This window comes from Cyanistes caeruleus, chromosome 2 (genome assembly GCF_971803275.1).
Source record: "Cyanistes caeruleus chromosome 2, bCyaCae1.hap1.1, whole genome shotgun sequence".
NCBI classification, from domain to species: Eukaryota; Metazoa; Chordata; class Aves; order Passeriformes; family Paridae; genus Cyanistes; species Cyanistes caeruleus.
This window is the reverse complement of record NC_141702.1, coordinates 73849802-73872190: the sequence shown is the minus strand read 5'-3', so window position 1 is coordinate 73872190 and position 22389 is coordinate 73849802. Positions and strand designations below refer to the sequence as shown.

Here is a 22389-nt window from a genome sequence, read left to right as displayed (position 1 = left end):
AGCCTGACAGCGCAGCTTCTTTCCCACTGACAGCTCAGTATTCTGACAGCATTTCTCAGCACTTTAGAAGTCCACAAACTAGCGACAAGCACTCCTGTGAGCATGCACAAGATGCAAAGGAGCCATGCAACATGAATGGCATGCAAAAAAACTCAAGCTAGCCTTCACTCACCCCATCATTTAGATGAGCTGGAATAGGTCATTGCAAGGAAACTGTGAGAAGACGACTGCTGCTCCCTTCTGCAGAGGTTTGCCATGTGTTACGGCTCATATGGCAAATTGTTCATCGGATTGAGCTTTCTTTCCATCCTTGGATGATATATCCCATCCCCTCTTCATTCGTTATTGGGCACGGTACATATGGCAAGGCTTGGTGCACAGAGGGTGGGAGGAGGTGAGGGTGCTGTGCTCAGGTGCCTCCTGCAGGCAAGCCCCACAGCTTGAAAGCCCTGGCTGGGAGGACAGGATGGCATAGGATGTCGGGTTGCTATTGGCATGTTCTATAAAATATGTGTCTTTTTGACACATTTTGGGAGATAGTGCAACAGACATGCATATGCCACATAGCACACTTCTGGGAGCATGGCAGCAGTCCAGTGGAGTTACAGATTAAAGCTAAAATGGGATAGGATGTTTTTTAAAGATGTGTACCAGGCACTCAGGTCAGGCCCTATGGATAAAATTTGTAACTAAAAAAAAAATATTCTGCAGACGTTTTGTGATTGCTCTTGTATTAATAATGATCTGTATTTTGTCTTGATCAGCAGATATTTCTTCTCAGATTAATTACGTCCTCCCTGTGTTCTAGTAGGAACTCAGATCCAAACTCCTGGAGGATGCATGCCAGCAGTTTTAGGGAACAGGTGGGAGAATGATGCAGTCATGGGGACATCTAGGCTATGCTTTCTTGTCCACTGTCAAACTGATTTTATGTGCAGCATCTGAATGTTATTTCGTGGGCAAGATTAGTAAAAAAGGTAGTTGCAATTCTCTGCATATATATTGGGGGGTGGGGGGTGGAGGAGAGTCTCAAAATCCCAGACACAACCCAGTCATTTATCAGTGCCGACCTTTTACCACTAAGCACTCTGAGTCTTACCTGCCAATATACTCCAGAGAGAGAAAATGGACAGGTCTCTGTATTCTTCCCCAAGGTGTTGCACAAATTCAAAGCACATCTGAAGTCTGATAGAGAATCTGCATGAATATCCTGACAGCCATTCCAGCTTGACATCTCTTTGATGTGCAAGAGTACTCTGTCAGCACACTCCCTCTCCTCCTGCCTCTGACTTCCAGACATGCAAGTCTATAGTCCTTTTAGGAGTATCCCCCCAAGAGGGCAATGTATGTGTTACCTGTCTGCTATTAGAATTTTTCCCAATCCTCCAATTCTGCATTGCTATTGACTGATTGTGTGCTGGCTGGCTGACTCTAATATACAGCATATTCACCACCTCTAATTGACTGCAAGTTCATCATCCTTTGCCCAGTACCCTGAGCAGATTGCTATTGATATTTACTTATTTCATAATACTATTTATTGCTATTTGTCTTCTCATCAGCTTTTCTCTTTCCCTCTTCTGTCCTTTTTGCTCCCCTTTTATCCTTGCTTCCAAATCTCTATTTGCCCATGTCTCTCCTTTTCCTCTTGTTACATCCCTACTCTACTACATCATGAACCTGTTTTTTTACCATGGTCTTGGTGAAACTTCTGCTTGCCACAGTCTCCTTTCTCACTGACACCTTTCTGCACTATAGCCTCTCTGTCCTCTGTTCTGGGCCTCTCCTCATCCCCTGCTGTTCATGCCCTCAGCAGCTCTCAGGAGGAGACACAGATGGGCTGGCACTGAGCACAGCCCATGAGAATGCAGAACCTGAGCCCACACCTGAGTCCTTCCTCTGGGGCTGCTCAGTTGTGCAAGTCATGGTGGGCCAGATGAACCAGATGAAAGAGCAGGCAAGAGTTAGAAGCAGGCCTTCCTACAGTGCAGAGAATAAGATAACCAGTGTCTGTGCTTTGGAGTGGAAGTATTTTCTACAACCCCTTTGCTGACCTGCACTGTGGCTGCCAGCATAGGGACACAAGTCCTGGTGAAAAAACCTCTAAAAATGAGTGGACATTGTTGGATAGTGAGCCTCTTGCTGGTGTGTGTGCAGAGTCTTCTACATGGCAATGGTGCACGTGTGTGACCTCAGGAGGTGACATCCAGTGGGACTGTGGGCAGCAGCATGCTGGTGGACACACACTGAGAGCTGTGAGCCTCCAGTATGCCCTGCTGCACTTGGCACATCCCAGCCAGGATGCAGCCCAGGAACAAGCACACCTGTCTTCAGCACTGCTCATCAGCATGCAGAGCTACCACTGCACAGCAGGGTACAGCTACTGAGAGCTGAAGCCCGAGGGAGGGATGCTGGGGACAGCATGTTCGGACATGACCCGCAGCCTTATGCGTTTCAAGGATCAGCACCAGGGAGGTTTGTGCATCTCCTCACCTGCCTTCCCACTCCCATATGTGCTTGATTGCTTCTGTGTCCCCTTCCCAGGCAGTGGCTGCCACTGCAGCAATGCCCTGCATGGATGTTATTTCACAGTCAGGAGGAAAAGGTGCAAGCAACTGGCCCCCAGCACTCCCAGAAATCAAAGGAAAGTTACCAGGGACACTCAGAATGCTGAGGAAAAAGAAAACAAAACCCAAAACAATAAAAAGGGGCTCTTTTTAATAACTCAAAGCCTTGCATTCGTATATGTCTTAGAAGGAGTTATATTGCTCTGTGACCTTTAAAAATAGTCTTGGGTTTGGAAATCATCATAGTGCAGATCCTCCTTTACTGGAAAGTTGATAGCAAGGTGTGAAAAAAAAAAAAAAAAAAAAAAAGAGCAGACAAGGATCTGGAATCAAAGGCAGGGAAGCACTTAGAGATGTGTCGACAAGAAGTGCTATATAGATGCCACATTGAAAGGACTGGCAGATTTCTATCTAAGCTGTTCCTCTGCCTGGTTGCATTCCTCTCCCAGCACAGTGCTTCTTCATCCGTACCATCCCCGTGACTGTGATGGCACTTCCAGGGAAGACCGTGTTTTGAGCAGAAGTGCACAGTTCTGTCCTCCTTCTGTGTTCATAGGGCCCTATCCAAAGCAGCAAGGTCAAGTGTTTGGTCCCTGACCTGTGCAGTGCAGCAAAGAGGCAGACAGCAGGTGGGGTGACCCTAGCTCAAGTCCATGCAGGTTTTTACTCCTCCTTTTGATCTGTGATGGGAACAGACCAGGTTGAGCTTCACTTTTCATGCAGAAACTTAAAGATATTCATTCACAGGCTTCAAGCAAGTATCTGTGGATGACCAATAAGACAGCTGAGAGTTTTCCTCTTCTAGAGGGAGTTGCATTTGCCAACACAGTACTGCAAGGCAGCACTTTGGCCATAAAAAAATTAAAGCTGTTTCTCCTGCCCAGCACATGCCAGAAAAAGCACAAATGAAGTGTGGGGTTTTTTCAGTTCATTTGCTGGATAAATTATGTATAATGAAGAAATGGCACAGATGGGGCAGTTGAAATGAAGGGTGTGCAGAAGGGAAAACTGAGAGAGATCCCTGGGGCAAGTCACCTCAGACCTTGAACAGGGGAAGAGAAAAGCCTCCCCACATCAACCCCCACATCTGCTCAGTGCTGGGACCTCCCAGCAGAGGAAGGGATAGCGTGGTGCCTGATGGGCTGCTCAGCCCAGGTCACCCTGGTTTCAGTGGAGGGGACAGAGAGAGTGGCTGCTGGCTGGGGACCACTGTGGCTGGCTGACACACTGGACCTGGCAGGCAGGCGTCAGTGCTCCACTGTGGAATTTGGCAGTCACTCCTCTGCAAGCAGCAGGCAAAGGGTCAAAAAGGAAACAAAAACTTACCTTTTAAACTGATCTCAGAAGATACAGCAAGACAAATTTTGAAATCAAAACCATAGTTCTGACAAACTAAAAATTATCAAAATTTGATTCATCATTCCTATTATTTAACTTTATGTGGGAGAACTAAAATTTCCCAGAGATGAAGGATATATAGTTGAGTTCAGGTGTGATGAAAAGGTAGTTTAAATTATCCCTCCTTTATCTCCATTTTTATCTTCTTTTAAATGAAAACGAGCATTACTTTTTCTTTTCTTTTTTTTTTTTTTTTAAATCAAATTGGTAGAATTTAGTCTTTGAGCAGGAGAGAAGGCATCTTTACCTTAAACAAAAAATTGTTTGTGGAAGTTTGTATTTGACAGCTCTCTTCAAACAGGTAATAAGATTAAATAAATGCACCAGATACTCACTGAAAGTTATCAGTAAGAGAGCTAACAATTACATACAGGAAGACATGACATCATTGGTTTTGATGGTTTCCCTTGTGGTTTTTACTTCTCCTTTTGGTGAAAGTGAAGTAACTGTGATTTCTCTCATTTCCATTCTCTTCAGATATTGTGAAAGTATCTGTCTTTCTTTTTATATCAGCATCTTCACTTTGATGTTGATTCAGAAGCAAATCCAGTTGTACAAACAGATTAAGGCTAAAATGAAATGTAGCTAGAAAACAGCACTTTCCTCAAACAGTAGTTTATGCACAAAATCACCAAGCCACAGAATCACAGAACAGTTGAGGCTGCAAGGAACCTCTGTGAACCTCCTAGTTCCCCCCTCTGCTGCTCAAAGTAGATGGCATATGGGGACCAAAAAATAGGAGTGTGCTCTGCCTGTCACTTCAGTGAAATGTATGCAACAATTTCTGTAAAATACTAGCACTTTCTTAGTGTATCTAATGAACAGTCATTGTTTAGATGTTTTGGAATACAGATGGCATTCAGGATTCATAAAGTGGGCCAGAAGCACTAATCTTCATCCCAGAAATTAGCAACACAACTATAAAATCAAATGAATACTTGTATTCTCATGCGCCAAATTATAAGTTTTTAACCTAACAGCACTCCAATGAAAAAGTACTGAGCAATTTCCCTTTAAGCAGAATGCAGTGCATTTCCTTTGTGCTTGCAAGCCCCTGGCTATGTGAAGCCTTCCATATTTTCATAGTTTCATGGTTTCCTTAGCCATCAATTTATTTTTCACATAGGAGATGTTGATGACTCTTCATCAACATTTGGCTGCAAGCAGCAAGTATGGTGATGTTTTTGAAGGAATATGTGAAAGCAGCTGCATCAGGTGTTTCTACACAGGAACACTTGGAAGCAGCAGGCTGATATTGGCTGGCCTGTGCCCTGTTCTGAGCCACTGACCCTTCCCTGTGCCCACTCTAGCCAGCCAAGCCCCTAAACATTTGTTTAGATGCAAGATTTTATAGCCACCTGAATTCTCTTGGATCCAGCTCTTCATGTCTACTCCTGAACTACATCAAACTGTGGGAGCCACCAAACACACCTGTGCTTGTGCCCACACATGGCTCTGCCTGAGCAAGCAAGGGGCAGCTGTCCAAAATCATTTGCTTTAGGGACAGGCAGGCTGTAGCAAGGCTCTCCCTCCTTACAGGTCTTTCTCATTTAATCCAGCAGCTTCAGATTTAGCTGCAGTCTCTTTCTTAAGGTTAAGATGCATTGAGGTTTTTGGTTCATGTTTTTCTCACAACTCACTGGGAAATTTTCTTACCCTCTGTTCTTGCCACCTCTCTGCCAGCTGTCACCATCCCTAGAGCAGTATCAGGACAACAGCCTCAGCCTCTGTTTTAAGAGAAAACTTTCCTGGGGAATGATGCCTGAGACAATGATGCTCTAGATGTCTTCCCCATGCCTGCTGTACCTGGCCCTGTGCTGCTCATTATTCAGGTCTGAGCCTCCGTAATTTCCAGTCAAGCAGTGGAAAGCAAAGCCTTGCAGATTTTGGTTTGCCCAAGACATGACATCAGCGAGGCTGCACAAGCAGTTCCAGCATCTGCTTGACAAACAGGACAGCAGAGGCAATGAGGAAGAAAATGGTAAGTCACACAAATGACTAAGTAAATGGCTAAGCCACCCCTGAACATCTACACAGTGATTTCACTACCATGTCAGTGGACACATGGACAACCAGGGATGCTGCCTTCAAACACCGGCAGGTTTGGATCTAATATAATTAATTTAGAACTAATTACAACGGCCATAGCAAAGTCAGATGAGTCTCAATATTATATAGGAATTTAGTAAAATTAAAAAATTATCAGAACTTACCTTATGCATGCTAAAAAGAATCAAAGAAGAGGGATGTGCTCTGTTTAGAAAGTGAGAGACTTTTGCCAAAACTTGTAAAGTTGTGATTGAAAGTGTTAACCTTCTGTGTGCTGAAATAAAACTACCATCTGACACTTTGTCTTAGGAACCATGATTAAAGCTTTCTTCTTAGAATTATGTTGCTGAATGGTTGAGTACTTAAACAAACAGCCTTCTCTGTGCTTTTGAAAATCATATTGACAACCTTGAAAATCTAGTTGCTGCTTTTCCCTGCCTTCACTGTCAGAGATGTTTATTAATTTGGTAAGAAGTGTGAAAATGTTATTTACCAAGAATTGTAGACAATTCATTCTTTTCAAACTTTTAAATATACTCTAAAGAGTCTCTAAATAGACACTAAATAGACTCTAAATTTACAATAAACTCTAAAAACCAACTTTATAAAATACTATTTGGACAGCAAAGCCTTCCCTAGATTGACCTGCCATGTGCTTATATGCATGCATTTGATATGCCTATTTTCCCACATCAGATTAGGGAACATAAAAAGACCATGGCATTTCACAGCATAGAAGAATAGAGACAGGGAGGGAAAGGAATAATACATTTCTGAAGATAGCTGAAGTCTGAGAACATACCAACTCTTTCAGACTTCTGGATCAGTACAAAGTAAAACCTAGGACTGCAGCCAATAAGGCAGATGGCAATCTGCTGGTCATCACATCTCTTGAACAGACTTTAGCTCCATTCAAGATGCCTAGTCACAGGCTGGTAGAGGTGCTTTTTGGTGCTGTGACTTTTCTCTACCCTAGGTAAAGGGTTACAGAGATTTTAGATTTTTCTTATTATTTTTTGGACCAGCTCTTCTTTGCTTTCCAGAGTATCTGTCCAAAGTATTTTGACAAATCTGGTATGAGGCCTATCTTGAAGTCATGTCAGTTACCAAAAACTTTCAGGTCAACTCCCTAACTAATATCAACTTTAAAGAATTCTGCTTTAAAAGGTAGTTTAAATATAGTCAGTGTTCTGCTTCCCACAGTGCCTCCCTACCCCAATTATGCACAAAATCCTTAGACAGAAGACCATTTTGCGGAAACTGGTGTGGTCTTATCTAGCTGAAAGGTCTTGAGATAACATTGTGTCACCAATGTAGAGAAAGTTCAGCATAAAAATAGAAGTCACTACTTAAAAAGGAACTATGATAAACATTCATCACCAAGCATGTGCCCATCAGAGATATTTAGCATGTTTATTTTAAAGGTAGGTTTCACTATGGTGATTTTTTTTTTCTAGAAACAGCTGACATATAATGTTTTATTCAAATGGGATCCAAGTCAAGATGTTTGTCAACTGGAAATTTCATCTTGTAAGACAAAAGTATTTTAAAGCTGCTCAGGAGTGAAATTCACATAAAGAAATAAACTGTATGTAGCAGATTTGAATTTCTTATCTTCCTGTGCTGGAAATTACAGCACTGTGTTGTTGAGAACAGAGAATGGTTGAAAAATATTGCAAATACTGTAGAAGTTTCTTCCATAAAGTTACTTTCACTGGGAGCTGCATTCATGGGAATGTTACCATCTCACAATACTAGCAGTAATAGAAAATATTATTTACATGAATCCACACAGACATTTACATCATTCTCTCCTTGAATCCCACAGCAAACCACCTTTTGTCTGAAGTCAGAGCAAACAGAAGAAAATAAACATTGTGCTGGTGAATGTGATTAACAAGGCATAAAACATTACAGCCATGGTGACTCTTAGATGGGAATAGAAGCATAAATGCCAACTAATTCTTTGTCCTGAAAACCAGGGCTAAATCACCCTGTTGGCAGAACTACTAGTGCTACAAGTACCCTTACAGGGAAACTGTCCCATGACGGAGTCTCTCCAAGGCAGATTTCGTCATTTACCAGCAATAAGAAAAGAGCAAACAGAAAACTGCTCAGAAACTGCCAGTGCTGAGAAGGAATGACTCTGCAGGCTGCAGATGTAGATTAACAGAGAGAGACCATCAGGAGCTATGACTCAGAGACAGTTTCAAAGCTGTGGTTCTGAGATTTGGGCAGAAGCCTTCCCCCAGAATTGCTTAAAAACTATCCTTATTTCTTTAGTCTCTGCCCTGACATAGTTTGTCATCTTTATCTATGCCCATGCTTCCTTGGTCTGCACGCTTTACTTTGCATCTCTTGCCTCGACTAATTCTTGTCCTGCAGTCCTTCATTTTTAAGTCTGTACTCTTTAAATTTATGTTTTTTCTTGCTGATGGCTGATGGACAACTACTGGAGCCAATGGTCATATCCATGTGAGTTTCTACACCTGTCTGAGCTACAATTCCCACAACAATACAGAGGGAACATGAATGCTGTGTAAGGACCTGCCTTTATCTACAGGTAAAGTGGCACCAGAAGCATCACTTGTAAGGAACAATAGGACCTTGGGCAACTCAGTTGTACTCCCTTATGTTAAACCTGTGACAAACATGGGGGAGTAAAACAAATATTCATACACTTTTAGTTACATAGCCACATTCGTATGTGTTACAGCCAAGTATTAAAATTCTTATGCATCCATGATTTCACACTGACTTTGCACTGTATTTATATCACTACAAAAGAGGCTTAAAAATTCACCAGATTTTCAGCAAGTGTAAATCAGTTTAGCTTCACTGCATGCAGTGCATTGCCTTTGGTGAATTTAATTCAGACCTGAATCACTGAAAGCCCACTTACTTGTACCAGTTAAAAGTCTAAATATAAGACACTCATGGAACAACTAATGCATTTATCTCTTCGTATCAAAACAAACTTGGGTGAAAGCAAGCCAATGAGTCTATCTGTATACATACAACTTTCCACAGGACTGCCAAATTTTTTTTTGCTTAGAAAATGTGGCTGACATATGAAATTCTCCATGGGAATCAAACACAAAACTGTTAAAATTGCCTCTCTGCTGCTAATTACTTCTAGTTCTCATCCATATGACTAAGGTTTTGCTTTATCTGATCGCTAGAGTCAGAGTTCTATTATGTATTGGTAAAGGAATTATTTATATTTAACTTAGAAATGAAAAAAAACCAGCTGATTTCTTCCCATCTAAAGGACAGGTCCATTTGTATTTAGTTTGCTTTATTTTTTTTTTTTTTTCCTTTAATGCTCTGCAAGAAAACACATTCATTTTTCAGAGAGCTACAAAGTAGATTTAAGCTGATACTCACTGCCACTATGTAGAAGGCAAATTGCCAGCACTGCTGACATAAATGAGCACATAATCTGAGTAACCCTTAAGACTCTCTGCAATTTATTCTGGCTTCCACACTGGCATTGTGGACTTTGCTGCTAGCTCATCTACCAGACATTTTCCAGCAAGATCTCTCAGGCACAGTCCGAACTTCTAGGGTCTCATCTCTGCTTGGTGCCTAAATTTGAGGTTTTTTTACTTTAACTGTAACTCAAGTTTTACCGAGTAACTCACAACAGTGTGGTGGAGTCCTGCCTTTGAATGCAGAGCTTTTGCTGATGACATTCAAGCACAGTTTCGCTGACCTCCCTCTGTAACAAAACTCTTCACCTGCCAGTAGTACGCCACAGGAACAGATTGTGAATGGGGAGCTCCTCAAGAAGTCCTTTTAGGGAGAATTTGACAAGGCAAGTTGTGTGTTGGGACTGCTGTTGCTGCTGCTGAATATGGGAAAAACACTTGCACCTCCCCATCTACCCTCTCCACAGGAATGGAAACTATTTGGATCAGCACTTTCCTAGGACCCTGGACATATCTAGGGTACTTGACAGGTATTCAGGCCAGGGTGGTGTCCATGGGTCTGCCCAGGGACAGCTAAGAATAGCTGTGTTTACTAACTCCTCTCACAAATGACAGCCAAGAGCAGCAAGACAGGGGGTGAGTGGATAGGAGGAGCCAGGAGACTGCTTCCTCATTCTGCTTCCTTGACTCACTCAGCACCTGCTTCCTTCTCTGTACAATGGGAGTTTCTGAGTTCACTCCCACTTTTGATAGCTGGATGAAAAGAGGTGATGCACATTATGATTAATTTTCATAAGCAGCTATTAGGCTTGCTCATGGTTTTGAAAAGCTCTGTCAGAGAGAAAATCAAACTGAGATCATGATCTGACTCCTTCCCCAGCTATGTAAAGACTCAGTAGTCAATGGACACTGAACCTTCTCATGTGGCAGGTTTATATTCCACTCTGAGATACGGCAGTTTCAACAAGGCAGTCAAACTCACCGGTTGGGCATGTCAGAGAAGAGTAGTACTCCCACAAGGGAACTTGTTTGCCTGACTTGGATATTCAAATTGTATCAGATAGGATCAGGATCTCCTTCTGCAGTAGGCGAATTTCCTTCTGTCCTGTGTAAGGAGTAGCACAGGCATTTGTTCAGGAGCCTGACATCATTATGTACTTCAGTGCAGGAACAAGATGAGTGCCAAAACAGGGTAACTGGGGCATAGCTGTGAAAATGTCAGGCAATGGCATTTCATCTCATGTCACAATATGACATGAGACTCTGGAACATGCATCTGTGTCTTCTCCTCTTCCTCATTGTTCACATATGTGTGTACCATGCTCATACCATAAGAAAACATAGTATAATAAATGTGGTGGATTGATCAACCACAAAATTGATTGTTTTTACCCAGCACTCTCTCCCCAGGAAGGGCCAGGAAAAAGATATTTGCTGGAGCTACTCTGAGTGACTGGGTGTGTCCCTCAGCTCCCAGGGATGTGGTAGCAGTGAGTCTGAAATACATCATCTCCCCCCCCTGCCCTGCACAAGGCTCCTTTGCCCACTCCAGCCCCACAGGGGCCAGAGACAGCAGATCATGAACAGCAGAAACAGCGACTGAAACACCTCGCTCCAGGGTGTAGGACTTTCCACACACAGGTGTGGGGTCTGGCACGGGATGAGGTGTGTGATATGGAAAGGATTTCCTACTGTTGCTTCTAAATTAAGGAAGAGAATAATTTCCAGGGGTTGATTCTGAACAGTGAGGAGAGGATCTTGTCCTGAAGTGCCCTTTGTGAGTGAAAGCCTCAAACAACAGAGAAGTTGCAGTGAGTGTGGCTTTCCCAGCCTCTGTGAGCATCTTGTTATCAGCTGGAGAAGTCTTTGAAGATTCTAATTAAGGTCTGACTTCACCTAAATACCTGTAGTCAGGAAAGATATGTAAGCATAGCATGAGCTGAGATATATTTTTCATAAAGAGGAACTCAGCAAATGTATAACTGTCTTCTAGAATGGGCAAGACTAGGCAAAGAAAAGCAAGTAAAAGAAAGAAAGAAGGAAGGAGCAAAACAGAACAGAAAAAATTTGAAAAGGTAGAGTGGGAAGAGAAACTTTCTTCTAAAATGGACATGGTTTTATTTTATTCTACCCTCATCCCTTCCCTGTGTATCTATTACAGGTTCAATCTTGTTTTTGTTTTGTCACTGAGCATTAAGTGTGCCAAATCGCTTCACAAGAAGTCTTGAACCACAAATGAGCCTCAGTTTTGATTTTGTTACAGTCACTAGAAAATCCATTTATATCAAGGGCTAAAGATCATAGTGGATTTGCTTGGAAAACATTACATCAGTAGCAGGAAGGTGATTATAACGTGTTAGGCTGGGTTCTTAACTACTTAATTCAGTTTGGGTCTGGTGTAATTTTATTTTTCCACCACTGGTGTGGAACCTAGAATAACCCTTTTAAATCTCCTGTACAGTTAATCTGTAGTTAGGCTGCTGTACAGATATCAGAGCAAGGCTGGGCAGTTGCAGTCACTTTAAGATGTTTCTTAACGACAATAATTATATTTAAAAGGAATAATACTTTCTGAAGACCATTTTTTTCTCTGCTCAGTCTAATGGAGCTTCTTGAGCTCAAGACATTATTGTATATGACAGTATGAAATTGCTATTTTCTTTTAAATCTGTTTCACTTTCTTACCCTTGCTGAAATGCTGAAAGCTATAACACTGATATATCTGCTTCTCAGGGACAAATGCAAGTAACTAGGACTTTGAAATATTTTGTAAATATTTCTAAAAGAACTTTTAATACCCCTACATAATTTTTCTCCTTTTTGAAATGTATGTGCTGTAGCTTATTCTGAGACAGCAACCCCCAAACTGGCCACTGAGCAATGCTGTGGATCATGGGAATTTTTAACTATGTCCTCTCTGACCTGCACTATTGTGTTTAACAATAACAGAACAGCGTATAATCTTTAACAATAGAAGAGTTATCATATACATACACACAGTCTTCAGACCCACTGCAAGCATTCATTGCAATGAATCTGTGATTCACTGCAAACAGCCACCACTGCTTTCCTTAAGGTTGTTCTAACATTTCCTCCATAAGCAACCCACCAGATCATTAGGACTGAACTTTAGACCACCTCTGATGTACCTCAACACATCACTTCTTGGCCTAAAAGCTTGATGCGGGAGAAAAATCCCAACATTATATATATTTATTTCCATTTAGAGAGATTTGTGAGTGATTAGAAGCTTCTTTGCACGTTCAGACATCAAAGGACTGGTTTTAAGGAGTGAAATTAGTTGTATTACTGCAGACAGAATTTATTTCTCCTTAAGATATTTTATGTTTTTTAAAGAGACATGGCTAGAAAGAATGCTGCTGTGCACATGAAGGAATGTTGTCTTAATACACACTTCTTCAAATTAATTTGGTAATGCTTTGTACTCACATATGAAATAATACAGTACTGGAAGTTCAGGAAGAACTTGATACTAGAAGTACAGCCTGATATATGCAGAGTTAACATTTGTGCCAGGAGGCCCTGGAGAACTTGGTCTGTTCTCCAACTCCCACAGCCAGAAATATAAACTGTTGTTCTGCTGGATGCTAGTATCTCCTTTATGATAAATCAAAATATGCTTGCAAGTGCAGTGAACAGCCTTAGTGCTTACTTCCAAGCTAGAAAAAGTGTGTTACGGTGAGAGAGGGGGTTGTCTGTTGAGCTTGTTAAAAAGAAGATAAATTGATGTCTCCTTAAACCAGCAGGTAAGATATGAGTGTCTTAAAAGAGAGAAAATAGACTGTACCAAAGGGCTATTCAACAAAACAGAGAAGCGTGACAAGTGCTAGTGCCTGGAAGTTGGACTTGGGCACATTGGATATGACACATATCTCAGCAGCAAGGATGATTAATGGCTGGAACAAACCTCACGAGGTTCTTTATCCTCTGTCTCTTGCCATCTTGAGTTCAAGCTTTTGTGAAAGATGGGACTTCACCAAATGTAAGTCACTGAATTACTCTAAAGACCAGCTGAATTAAATTCTACATTTTGCATTAAACAAGCCAGAACTAATCTGCTGCTCATTCTCCGTCATACAGTTGAGTTTTTCCATTGCTCCCTCTGCACAGTGGCACTTGTGCTACAGCCCATGCCTTCAGCAGAGCATTTTATATTTTGTCTCCTTAGCAGATGAAGCTTAGTCCACTGTAAGTCAAAAGTTAGAGTGAGAAGGAGCTGTAATATTTTCATACTGCCTTCTCACAAGACATCAGGTTAAGGCAAATAACTGCATGGAAATCCAGCATGGTCTTGGGACTTCAAAACTCCCTACTCACGCTGAACTCCCCATGTCTTGGGATGACTACACTGCCCTAGCTGTAAAATGCTGCTAGCAGCATGCCCTGGAAGCAGAGAGGTCTACCAGACTGACCCCTTGGCTCAGCATCATGCTCAGTGAGGTTTGCACAGCTCCCTGCTGCCACAGCATCCTTGGTAGCAACAGGCTAAGTGGCCATTGCAGCCCCACGGGAACACATGGCAGTGAGCACGGGGCATCGATGGGCCCAGAGCAGCTGGTCACCGCGCCCTGGGACCAGGGCTGAGCAGGCAGAGCCCCTGGAAGGGAAAACCCTCAGCCTGGCAGCACGTCCCAGCTTCAGCGCAGTGCCTCCAGATGCTGGTGATTTGTCACCCTAAGCAGTTTACATCCATCTGCCATAACCATGTCAGGTGAAGCAATTTTGCAGAGCCTTTCTGTTGAATTCCCGTATTTGGATAGGTGCTATTGGAAGGAAAAGGACACATTTTTCAAGCCTTGTGGTCTAAATTTGTAAATGATGACTCGAAGGTGCCTTTGATGACTGGGAATTTATGACATTTTGGAAAACAGGTCATTAATCTAGGTGCCTATTTCTGTGCATGTGTTTCTAACTTTAGTCAGAGAGCGAGAAAGTAGTGTCTTCCCATTTTTAAATGAAGAAGTAATGTAATTCGGGAGATCCTTCACTTACAGAGCTGTACTCCTCCAAAATCTTTGTCTACAATCATCTTTGAATTCTTAATTTCTCATTTGATTGGCCTGCAGTGCTGGATCTGAATAAACTCCATTGGGATATATGCCTTGAAAATGGTACTTTCTTTGTGTCAGATCTACCTCAAATTGTTCATGGTTTGGTTTTCTCTTTTGTCTGGTAACATCTAAACACACTTTTACAATCTGAAAACAATGCAGGGACAAATTTCACATTCAGAAAAACTGCATTTGGGAAAGTTTGTCTGGGAGGTGTTGACCCTGAAGGTGCTTCCAAGGTAGAGTGTGCTGTCTTTAGGATTTGCTTAAGCGAATAAATTCCACAGTGCCTTGCTGGATAACATTAAGTAAGGACACTCTTACACATTTCCTAACTGACCTACGGGGGTCATTAACAGCAAGGTGTAGCTGCTATTGTGTCAGACCGACTGTACTGGCCAGGAGATGGTCTGATTTTTCCATTCACTGTTATTGTACAAAATTGCACTCATGGGAGAGAGAGCCAAGGATAAAAAATGACTATTGTACCAGGGTCTGGTAGTCCCACTCGCTTTCCAGCAAGCTTTAATATTAATCAAATGGTGATGCAACCTTCCCCTGCTGTTTTGAGCTGTGTTAACTGCTGTACATGTGCAGAAAAAACTGGATCCTGCCTCAAACCAATACGCAAATCCCAGCACATACTGAAACACAGTAATATATAAAGGAATATAACGACCAAACAGAAAGGGAAAAGATGTGGAAAACAGGGTAAAAATGTGAGGTTTGTAGTTAACATAGCAAACAGAGGTCACAGCATAGCAAGTGCATTATCCATATGCTAATTCTTGACAAGCTTCAGGACTGTAGTGAATTTAGAAAGGTCTGAAGGAAGTACTTTTGTGATTTCGGCTGGGTGTCTTCCCATAATAAAGAAGTGGCATGGGATAAAGGTCAGGGCACCTGACCAAAAAGAAAAAAGCAATTAAAAACAAAAGCACAACCTGGTATTAAAGGTTGATCTCACAGAGAAGAGTTAAGGCTCCGTTATTTCAAAGTGTAATTATCAAGTATTCCTGCGCTGGCAGATGTGGTATCGAGCACAGACACCACAGAGAGCTGTCTAGGAGGTGGGACAGAAAAGAATTTCACCTGGATAAGTTTAGCCACCTGAAAAGGACATGCTTTAAAATGTAGCCCAGGTAGCTCTATTTCTGCAATGTAAATCTACTTCCTAATGTGCTCCACATGGCTACTTCCTTCTTTACCCAGTTAGGCAGGGCTCAGCTGTGACACCTGTAAATTGAAACCCAGGTCCTTCATTGAGTTGGAGACACTTGGTTTAACACAGATGGAGAGACTCATCTTCACGTAAATGCGATGACCAATACAGTTGTAGCACACCCGATAGAAAAATTGCATAACTGGCTAAAGCAATGTGGGGCTTGGAGATGAAGCCTATGTCAAAATCAACAGATTAAAGCTCTTAGGAAGATGGGGGAATAGCAGAATTACCTTCAAAGGAGGATTTGTCTCACTTCTCTGTAGCCTTCTAAAATTATGGTTTAATCCTGTCACAAGATATGTGTCAATTGCTGTCTGCATTACCTATAGAGGAGTCTATACTTACCCTCTTGTTATAACTTTTAGACAATTTAGGTTAGCTAACATAAATACCACTCCAGGTTTCTCACACAGGAGTTCCCTGGTGCTTTCTGTTACTTTTCATTTGTACATACAAACTCCACTTCTATTCCATACTTGTTCGGGATGAAGACCTCAAAAATACAGAAGCATTACTATGGACAATTTGTAGAGGGGAAGATTGATTTTTTTGGATTTTTTTTTGGCTTTCATTTCACAGGTGTACATTAATGTTTTCACTTACAGGCTTCCTAAAGTATCTGTTTTAAGGTTGAAACTCTCCACATACAGAACTCATGCATAGTGAGTTAAAAAGAACTGCAATTGCTGGGCCAAAGAAATGAATATCCATTGCATTTTCAGCTCATGGGATATTTCTACGTGAAAATACTTTTGGTGCTTTTGGACTTGTTCTAAAAAAGTGAAATAAAACAAAAAAAGCCAAGGCATGCTGACCCAGTTTGCTCCCAAATCAAACTTTTCTAACAAAAACTGCTCAGATGTGGCCAAATGACTTCTGCTAATAAGTGAAATATACACAGGAGTTATAGTCATCATGTGAGTGTGAAGGAAGATTAAAATTAATGCACTTTTAATTTTCTATACAATGTAGGCATTGAAAGGTGTTATTTTTTCAGTCAAGTAATTACAGGGTGGAGAGAATGTGAGGCCAATGGCAGGAGGTTAATTGCATGACCAAACACCCACTACATCTTGCTCAAAGAGCCCTGAAATGATTACACATTGTTGTAAATAATAGCCTAGTCTGGTTGGAGGGCTACCCTCAGCTTAAAAGAAACGCATAACTTCTACCTAAGAATCTTTACTATTTTAAAAAATAATGCTGTATACCATAGAGAGATTAGCTAAATTTCTGGAGACAGGAGATGTCAGTTTATTTACACGGTCCACTTGAGAATTATACATAGACTCTCATTCTTATGGCCAAACAATTTCTCATCTTCTTTCACAACACAGCAGTTGGCAAAAACATACTTTAAGGTAGACATCTGTAATTAAAAATAAAAACTACCAGAAAGCTTTATTTATACCTGCAGCAACTCAGAACTTCACTGTAACTGATTTCATTTTAGATTATATTGGATAAGGCCAAGAGATATCATCTGATAATCTAATGTGTATACCAGTCATTTAACTTTTCCTCTGTACCTCTGCTTTGAAAAAAACACTCCCTGGATGTAAAGAGTTTTCAAGAAAAACATTCAGTATTTATCTGAAAATGAGTCCAGCAGATATTGCAGTATTGGGATAGTACCGATTGCTGACCTCTTACTGGGACCTGATTCTCTTCCCACATGCTTCTGATTCCCAGGAGCTGTTCACCTGAGGACAAGCAGACATCTTGCTGAAGTCAACCTGAATGCTCACGTGCTTCAAGACAGCCAGACTCTCATCCACCTCGTTGAACACAGATCACAGCTCAGTAAAGACAGGACAAAGGCTGTCCGTGCTCTGAACCTACAAACACAGGTATGCCTGAACACCCCACCCTGCAGAGGACCCTGACTTGAAGCCAAATGCACAAGAGCTTCCAGGCTCTTTCTCTACTGCTAAATGGTCCCCTGGGCCATTTCAACACCAAAATCCATTCCTTCATGCCCAACTATCTGTAAGTTAAGTGGTTAGAAAAGTCTGGCTGTGAAATGGATAGCTCATAGACAACTCCGGGGCATGGACTAGGAAAGAGCATGTGCCAGTGACCACTCCAGCAGGCAATTTGAATGCAGCCACTATGTTTTAGAGCTAAAACAATTTTAAACCATAGAGGTGGTCAGGCTAGGTCAGATGGCTGAAGGGCTAGAGAAAGGTCCTTACATTGCCTACTTTATTAGAACAAATATAACTCCAGAGGTTTTGATCCAGCAAGTGTTTACTTTGAAAGTGTTTACTTTCAAATTACTTTGAAAGATCTGTACATAATAAAAATGAAGCATCTTCCTTAAGGAAAGTTTCTTGACAGTTTTTGTAATTCATCCATACATAAACCAAAAAGTAAGATACATTTATTAAGATACCTGCCATTTTATACAGTTCTCCTCCTCCCTAAAATAGAGCAAAGATAATTGAACTGAAAAAACCTAAAGATTTCCAAAACCCAATTACATAACTTGCCACACTTCCTCTGTTTTCCCCTCTTACTTGTATTTCAAAGAGGTCAAGGTTATTAAATAGAGGCTTCAGCCTTAGTAGGAAAAGCAGGAACTAAACACATAGTAAAGATTTTTCACATAACGTGAATTTGCTCACATAGTCTGTATATACTACATTTACCAGTTTGGGTATGAAATTGTTACTTCATTGTACAGAGTGTGTGCAATTCTTACAGGTGAGATAAAAAAACTTATTTTCTCTCCCTGATTTTTATGTGTGTTTATACTGTCAGAAGATGTAATCCTTATTCTGGAAAATTTATTTTCCTCAGTGGGTATGTCATCTATGTAGAGACTGCAGTTTGATGACCCAGGTTTGTTGATGTTGCTCTAACATAAGGTTTTGCACTGCATTATGCAAAATTACAGCTCTGGTACCTCTGCTCTCAAAACACATGTACACTTGGGAAGCCATGAGAAGGGTTACTTTAATAATTTTGATCTTACATATGGATTTATAACTTTCAGTAGTTCGCTGACTTACACAGCGTGGCACTATACATGAGATGCATGCTGTCTCAGAAAATTAATGCTGCATTCTGGCAACCATATGGGCAGCTGGCAAGCGGCCAGGAGACCAGCAGAGCATGACCCTACCTTCATGCAAATCTTCCCTATGCGAGAGAACTGTTTGCATGGACTGCACTAGCCAAGGAGCAGAAATAAAGGGATCCTGTACATGGTTGTTGCTCATAACCATCAGGTCCCGCAGGGACCAACGTATGCCAATGTGATTAATGAGAGGAGCTGCACAGACAGCAGACAGACCCTTGTGGCAGGTAATCACATGGGCACTCGTGGCTTTGTGATGTCCAGGAAATGAAGAGGACTGTAAAGGCTTCCTTTTATATCTGTGTTTCTTTATGGTTCTCTTTTCTAGTTGGTGCTCTCACCTGTGACAAAATTTAGCTTGCAAGCTCTACAGGGAAGGGCATTTATCTTATTTGTTCTGTAAAATGCATATTATACACTGAGTGCTGAACAAACAATCAGAATAATGGCTTACAGTAGCTTAGTTATCTTTAGCACCTTGAAAAAGAACACTGTTCAGCAAGAAAATAAATTAAAAAAAAATTACCATCACTTGCAAGGAAAGCATTTTTTGTTTCCCATTCTTTTGCTTCACTTACCCTATTATTTCTTATCAAGCATGTGATCTTCTAAAGACTTAAATCTAACTCTGCCACCAGCTTTAGTGGGAATACCTGCAGGAATGATAGGCCGAATTTGAAACTCCTCAAATAGGATTGTCTTCTCAATGTAGAAGATAAAAATCTTGCAAAGAATAGAGAGGAAAATTTAATTTAATGGTTTCAAGTAACTTTATGCATTGCCTTAAATGGAAGATGCCTTGATGATAGTCAAACACACAATCCTGCTTATAATGCATTTTATACATATAATACTTTCCATTCATAAATATCTGTAATTTTTTTTACAATTGTTCACAGGAATCATGTCACTCTCCAGGCTTTACAGCAGCTGTTTTAGTTCTCATTGCAACGGCCCTAGGAAAAAAAAATAGGGATTGCAAGTGAAACAGTACAAATTTTCCACTGTAAACTAGCTGGTACACTGTAATTTCACGCTTTAGCTTCCTGCACACTTGCTTTTCCAAGGAAATCAGGGCCTATGTTTTATCTTCCACAATACAGTCTGTACATGCTGGTCCTGCTGGTTCACTCAGACATCTAAATTTTTGTCTACACTAGTATTTTTCTTAAATCCTGATTCTGTACTAAAGATGCTGTCATTTGACTGTTGATGGTGACAACTTGTTCAGCAGGCCTGGCTTCTTTCATTGCTGCTTCAGCACTGACCAGCTCATGGCAGAATTAATCAGCAGCGCAGTTGCTGCTGGTATCTGACCATCAGTAGCATTTCCATTGCTTCTGCTACACTGAAATACATTGTAGTCACCTGGGATTTCTGAGAAGTGACATCTAAACATTATTAGCCTGCTCCAATTCTGCTCTGTTTGAGGGATTTTTTTGTATCCAGGCTGGAGTCAAGCTATGGTTTAGAAATGCTGACTAGACACAGTTCAACTGGAAATAAATAAATTCTCAGCTGATTATATACACCGTGTGGGTCCAGCACAGTAGTAATTTAATTCCTGGTGCTCCCTGGCATCTGAAAACCCAGGCATGCCAGCAACGCTAAATCAACTACTTTTAGTAGCCAGTGTTCCCAGAGCAACCACCTCTTTTCCACAGGAAAACCAATTTTATCTATGTAGCTCATAACAACAAAATGTTGACCTGTGCACACTCTCTACCTAAGTCTCCTTTCTAATCCTGAAGCAATACAGCCACTGTTTCTCACCCTGTGAATTGAACCAACCTGTTTCACCAATACGCAGACTGAGCCAAGCATACAAACCAGCACAACAAGCCACAAATGTCATCTGTGACAGAGCACATCAGATATCTGCCTTGGGTAGTGAGCTATCACATCACAGATTTTACATGGTTTCTGGCAGGCATTGCAAAACATCCAATGCTATCTGGCTGCACAGTTAAAAAAAAAAAAAAAAGCTATTTGGTATCACACTCTGGATGTGGAAAAAAAAAATCAGCCTATTTTCCCCCCTTCTTTTATGTAAGAAGAGTTTTATTTTTCCTTTTCTCTACTTTCTAAATACACTTTCTTTTTTCTCTACATCTAAAAGGAATACAGTATAGCTTTAGTATGATGGCACTACAAGAACTTGAGGTTTTGTGTGTTGTCCTCCCCCCACCCCTGCTAAGTTCTCCAAGGGCTCTCAGAAAGGCTTTCAACACCTCCCAAAGTCTGGGACCCAAGAAATAGAATCCCTTCCGACCTTGGAACTGGAAAGCCTGAATATGGCACAGTTACATATGTAGGGCAAAAGTATAACTGACCTTCACCTGTGAAACCAGAACTTCTGGTAGTTATGCAGGTGCTGTACTACTGGATAAAAACAATAATTTAATTGCTTAATGTAGACGAGGCCTCTGAGGAATCTCCTTCTTTAAATAACCCAGTCAAATCAAAACTTTATCAGCAAAACTCCCTCCTCTGGACTCCCTCAGCAAAGAGGAACTTGAAATACTTTGCCAGGTGTGCTAAAAGGAAACAGTATTTCCCTCTTTTTAACCACCCAAAGAAACCAAAGATACACGCTTGGACAAGAGAGTTCAAAGAGGATTGTCCAAGTACTAAATTTCAGAGGATGCCCAATACACAACAAATACGACTGCTGGACTATCAAGATGCATTACTTACTTCTGCAGGTTAAGAAACAAAGCCAAACCCCCAGAGCTGGTCTGAATTCCAGCGTCTACACAATGGGCAATTCCTCTTAGGGCCAACAGACGCGTTCTGCGAGACACCACAGAAAAATGACATGTCTAAAATCCATTAAAACGGATCTGATGCTTTAACTTCTTATCAGGTTCATCTCAAGCTGTGGAAATTTGGGTCAATAGAGCCTTTTTAGACAATTCCTTTCACGCGGTGCCCCCCAAGCACTCCACAACCATTATCAAACGCAGCGGCGGCCGGGGCAGCAGCGGAGCGTCGCTGCCTTGGCTGTGCCGGGAGACGCCGAGGCACCGCGGCGAGCCGGGGGCCGCAGGGCGAGGGGGCGGCCTTGACCTGCAGCCGCCCCCGGGCCGTGCGCGCTGACCTCCGCCCGCGGGCACGCAGGGCCGGGCAGCGCCGGCATTCCCGCCTGAGCGTGGGGAAGCCACGGCGGGGCCGCGCCGGGATCCGCCCGCAGGCTCTTTGTTCCCGCGGCCGCGGCGGCTCTTTGTTGGTGCCGCAGCCCGACCGCGGGCCCCGCGCTAAGGCGGCACCCGGGGCTCCCGCCGCTTCTCCCGCGGGGCCTCCTGCCGGCATCGCGCTCCCCGCCGGGCCGCGCTGCCCCCGCCGCCGTGCGGGGACTCCCACCGCACCTGGCCGCGCCTCGCCCCGCCCAGGCCACCGCCGGGCCCCGGCCGCCTCCCCACGCCGGCGGGAGCGGGGGAGCCGGAGGGGAAGGCGGGACACCGAGGGCACTCTCCGGAGGCGCGCACCGGCGGGAGGCGACGGCCGCCGGGAGCGCGCGCAGGCGCGCACACGCCCGGGAAGGGGAGGAGGAGGGCGGGCGGCC

General features: G+C 42.4%; 1 long non-coding RNA gene across 1 annotated transcript; it reads right to left on the bottom strand.

The window, feature by feature from the left end:
• Window positions 1-16966: 16966 nt before the first annotated feature.
• LOC147654920 (uncharacterized) lies at window positions 16967-21844 on the bottom strand. The gene is made up of 2 exons (XR_015283438.1): window positions 21522-21844; window positions 16967-19780 (listed from the first exon to the last, which is right to left on the bottom strand). It is a non-coding gene; the product is annotated as an uncharacterized LOC147654920 (long non-coding RNA).
• Window positions 21845-22389: the final 545 nt, after the last annotated feature.